This window comes from Diabrotica virgifera, chromosome 2 (genome assembly GCF_917563875.1).
Source record: "Diabrotica virgifera virgifera chromosome 2, PGI_DIABVI_V3a".
NCBI classification, from domain to species: domain Eukaryota; kingdom Metazoa; phylum Arthropoda; class Insecta; order Coleoptera; family Chrysomelidae; genus Diabrotica; species Diabrotica virgifera.
In genome coordinates this window covers 30,016,346-30,022,037 of record NC_065444.1, presented here as the reverse complement: position 1 = coordinate 30,022,037, position 5,692 = coordinate 30,016,346, and positions in this window count along the sequence as shown.

Genomic DNA, 5,692 nt, shown 5'->3' with positions numbered 1-5,692 from the left:
CACTTGTTTTATTACACATACCTGATAAAATCAACACAATAAAATCAAGAATTTTAGCACAAACAATAGATAAACAGACGAAGATCGAAAGGTGAAATGTGGCGAAACTGGAAGAAGAAGATGTACCTGGAAGACAGTATTTCACTGGAAATAAATGAAAGTGAAGATGTAAATCAGTAATGGCTAGACTTAGGCAAATTGCATATTTTGCATATAATGCATAAAAAATGCAAAAATTTCCAATTTTGCATATTTTTATATAAGTGTGCATAAAGTGCATATAATTTTAAATTTTGGTTGTAATTATACATATATTTTTATATTACTGTAACAAGTTGCTTGGAAATCTCAATATTTAATTTTGTTTTATAATCTCTTGGTACATATTCAAATTTTGGGTACCTGAATGTAGTAACTGATATAACTAATAAAAGAGCGGCTTATATGTATACAGTTTTGTCACGTTTTGGTTACAAAGGTTCCAAAAACAGCCAGTTTATATCTCTAGGTGAAAATTTTTATTTTGACGGCCTATTTCGCTTTTGTTGTAAAATAAGCCGTGAACACGTGTCTTCGTAATTGTGAATAATTATTGTGCTTTGAAAATGCCGCAAATAGACAGTTCAGTGTCATGGTGCCATTCATAAAGTCAAACTATAGTCACAGTATAAAGAGGGACAGTAAAACCACTTCTCTGTCGGCACTTTGATCTCAAGTAATACCGGCAGTAATTGATAATTCACCAGTGGTGGATGCGGGTTTTCCCTGTTAAAACCCGTACGTTTTTATGCGACTAACAATGCGAGAGTGGGGCAAAAGCGACTAAGAACATTGCGCGGTCGCCATGCGCGACTACAGATTTTACTTCCAATTTTTTGGAGAGTGGTTCTACTGTCCCTCTTTATACTATGCTATAGTTTTGTTCAGAAAACTATTACTCAATTAGAATCCTCCAAATAATAATTATCATTGTTAGATAGTACATTTTAAATAAAAGAATTTAAATCATTGTTTCAAAACGTTAAAAGTAATACATATTGGATAGGAAATTTTTCAAAAATTTAAAGCAACCATGGAAAAAAAACAGTGGTTATTACCAGATTCTTTCTCAAGTGGTTCAAGTACTAGCTGGGACATTTTTTGAAGCACTTAATTTAGAACCAACTATTATCGTAAATTTGAACAATGCCCCAATTACATCAGTTAATATTGAAAGAAGTTTTTCTATGTAATCAGATAGAAGCCATTAGTATTTGTTAGAACATTTTGAACAGCATTTGATAATATTATTTATTGTTACCACAATTCGAAATAATATCAATTATTTATTTGTTAATAAAATACTTAAATATTTAATTAATTAGCTTAGTAAAATATATACATGTTAATTAATACGCCATGTGGAGATATTGTAAATAAAAAATACTGTAGATATTTTTTTTTAATTACATGTATATTTTCTAGATAAACGTGCATATTTTTGGGTAAAATACTGCATATTTATGCGCATATTTCATACCTTTTTATTTGCATATTTGCCAAGTCTAGTAATGGCACTCCATAGAAAGAACTATTGCAAAAGCAACAGTGAAATGTATCAGAAGAAAAAAGAAAAAAATGGTTGGGTGAAGAATCTGAAAGAGCCGTAAAAGAAACAAACAAATGAAGAATGTATTATCTGTCGAACCCATTAGATGAAAAACGTATATAAGTCAACAGAGAGAGCCGCAGTTAGAAGAACCCTAAGGCAAAAAAGAGATAATATCTACAAAAACAAATTGAAAAGGTAGAAGAACATAGACACAATCAAAGTAAAACAACATAAGAGAGGGTTCTATATAAGGATACCCAATTTCGTGACATAAAAATGGAGAAATGCTCACCGCCGAAAATAAAATAATAGAAAGATGGGCCGAGTATTTTAAAGAACTTCTGTATGTCCAGAATGTCACTGATGAAAATGATGGAAACAACGGAAAAAATGAGTATAACGGTCGAAATAGAAATATCTCCACCAAGCCTATAAGAAAGAAATGCGGTAAGAATATAATACAATAAATCCTCTGGTCTGCACAATATTGATGAGCACATTCTGATATTTCAGCAGGTTGTAGTGTCCTACAAATAGGTGTTTTGTTCTCTGACTACATTTCTTAATTGTTTCGTCCATAAATAACGTAAACAATGTTGGACTTAGTCCCCCTTCCTGACAGACCATCTTTTGTTATAAAATTTTCTGACTTGAGGTTTCTAGTTATAACACAATTCGTCGTATTTTTATATAAACATTCGATATTCTTCCCTAATTTGGTTGTTATTATTCCTCTTTGTTTCAGGAGCGACCATAATTTTGCCAAGGAATGAGATTAAATACTTTTTTAAATCTATAAACTCAAAATATGTTTATCCTATTTTGGAGTTTCGTTTTATCAATGATCTGTTTAATAGTAAAGATATGGTCTTGCCCAGTTCTTCCTTTTCTAAGGCCACTTTAAGATTCTGCTAATATTGTATCAATTATTTTTGTCAACTTTTCTTGTAATATTTATTGTTCGTACAGTTTCATCGCCAAGCACAAGAGCGTTATACCTCTATAGTTTCTGCACTCCCTTTTATCTTCAGATTTAAATATGGGCAGTATCAACGCGATCTTCCATTCTTCTGGTATTCTTTCAACTTTCCATCTCTGGTTTATTGTCATAATATCGGTTGTCATTGTACCCCCCTAGATTTGGTCATCTCCGTTGTTATTTTATCCGAAGCTTGAATTAAATGGAGTATTTATCAAATTTAAGAATTTAGGTGTGTACCTATCAGGTTTTGCCGATGCGAGAATAAGCAAAAGCAGCAAAAATGGCAGTATGTCTATACGATAGATTAATCAGACTGTATAATTCAAAAACTACACCAGAGAAATGAAATCAAAAGACTACTGAAAAATCCACAATAGAAACAAAGATAGAATACATTCAGGCGTTGAGATATAAATTACAGGCGTGAAATATAAATTACCTACTCCAAATCATATTGAAAGGTCAAAAGCTCAGTAAAAGGCCAGAACTCGTGTCGTAGCTGAAAGACTTGAGGAGACGGTATGACTGCTCATCTTCAGAAATATTTCGTACAGCAGTTTCCAAAGCTATAATTGCCATTTAGATCACCAACCTTCGAAATAAGATGACTCAATAAGAAGAAGAATTAATAAGAATAAAAGACTGGAAGAAATACAACAGAATATAAGAAGGTAGAGTAGGTAATGAGAATTGTTTAAAATAAATCACCATTAGAATATCGGATAAGGGGAAGTGGGGGAATGGTGCGCAGCGGGTAATCGTGCGCTGCATTGTATTTCAAATTCTGTGGATGATTTTAAGAACTCAACAAGTCATATACCTTTTGGATCATCTCGTGAACGGTTGTCGCCATTATCTTCAGTCGAATGTTGCACGTGGACTAAGTGATATCCTGTTATTGAAAATCGCAAGAATTCTTTTAGTTTTTCTGCTCCAAAAATTAAGACGCTAAGTTCGTAGGTTTTATTAAGTTGCTTTGAGCTTACTATTGATTTAAATCATGTTGTTTTCCGTACATTTTAATGCATCTGTTGGTTTATATGGTTTAGTAGTTTGCTTTGTTTTTGACGACGTTTGCTATTTAAATCGTAAAGGGGGTAATAGTGCGCATGATTTCCCCACAAACAATGAAGTAGTAAATAATAAAGTTACCATTTTCCTTTCCAGAGGCCTCAAAACTACACTAGAAAATCTATGATTCTTACATATACTAACGAAGATTTAAAAAATCCTCTGTATGCAATCAGAAATGTCGGCAAAAAAATAAGGGAAACGATAAGAACTTTCGACATTCAAGATCGACTTCAAGAAAACAACGAACGGGTTTATGTACCTAAAGGAGCTACAAATGTAGGCTCTGTTTGTTGATGGTGGAAGAACTATCATGGCCGTTTATTGCATGAGTGCTGGAGAAAATTATATTCCACTCATGTTGATCTATCACGCGTTAAACCAGAAATTAAAAGAAAATCTCGAACAATCGAAAAATCTTACAAGCTCACCAATGAAGATGAAATTGCGTGATGAATATCAAGAGAAAGGAGGAACAGAAAGCAGCAAGAAAGGCAACTGTTCAAAAATGATTTGTTAAAAAATCGCTAGATATCTCACCAGACAGAAAAAAAACTTGAAGGTAAACAAAACAAGAAGAGAGTGCAAAAGGAGCTAACACCTGAGTAGTCTGATGTAACAGACATTGATTTGTCAGATATTATCGATAAAGTTTCATTCCACCCCCAGAAAACCAGCTGCACTTACGGACATGTATTTGCTGGAAAACAGAAAAGAACAATATTTAAAGAATTGTATAAAAACATTATTCAGTGCGCACCATTTACCAATCCGTGCGCATAATTACCCTCATGGATGGGGAAAGGCAATTCTTTTCGTTTTTTAATATTCTGCTTTAGTACTTTGTATTTCTCTAAAACCTATTTTAAATATTCAAAGTAGAATAAGTAGAGCTTACTGTAACATACTAGCCGTTTTGATAGATTTAAAGAATTTACAATAGAATCGATTTCTGCTTAAGTGCACACCATTCCCCCACTTTCCCTTATTGGGTCGCATAGAAAGATACGGAGCCATTATCTGAGCAATGGGAAAGCAGATAAAGATAAACCAGGCGATTTGCCTATAATTGAGAAAGATGAAGAAGAAGTTGATTACTTGGTTTGCTTGCGTAATTTTTTTACTCTTTTCTCGACCTTGTCATTAACAGTAAAAATACACTTACCGGCACAAAATTCCGCCACCCAAAATTTTTGATCAACTTTGACAGTTTATAACTTTATTATTTGTGCTCCGATTTTCAAGATTTTCAAGAATGGAAGCGTTGTATTTTCTCCTAACTTTAAAAAATTCTGTAGAAAAATGGAATAGCTGATTTTGTTTCATAGTCCTGTCATATTATCCCGGAGACATCACTAAAATTTTGTTTTTTGAATTATCCGAATATCTCCTTTATTGTAAAAGCTGTACCATTTTTTGTAAATAAAAACACTGATTGACTCATAAAATAGAGGTTGTATTGATAAGATTAGAATGGCCCGCATGTAGCCCAGATCTCAAGCATTTTTGGGATGAATTAAAAAAAAGCTATTCGCCGTTATCCTAGGCCTCCAGAAAATTTGGTACAGTTATGACCATGGTAGAAGAATATCGGGCTATTCCTCAGGCAAGGATAACACATATTTATTCGATGTTAAATGTTAAACAGATTGCGAGCAGTCGTTGCTGCAAGAGGTGGACATACCCGCTATTGAATTGTTTTGTTTTGTTGTTAATTTTGTTGTATTTTGTTAATTTTAGTGCGTTTGATATTTGTAATTAAATAAACTTTCAACGCAGTGTTTTTATTTACAGCTCTTACAAGAAAATAGATATTCGCATACTTCGAAAAACAAAACCTCTCCAGAATTATACAAATGGAGTACGGAGTATGAAGCAAAATAAGCCCTCCAATTTTTCCACAGAATTTTTTAGAGTTAGGAGAAAAAACAACAAGAATCTTGAAAATCGGAGTACAAATTATAAAGTTATAGATTGTCCAACTTAATCAAAAATTTCGGGATGCGGAATTTTGTGCCGTTGAGTGTATTATTGAATATTGAATTAAT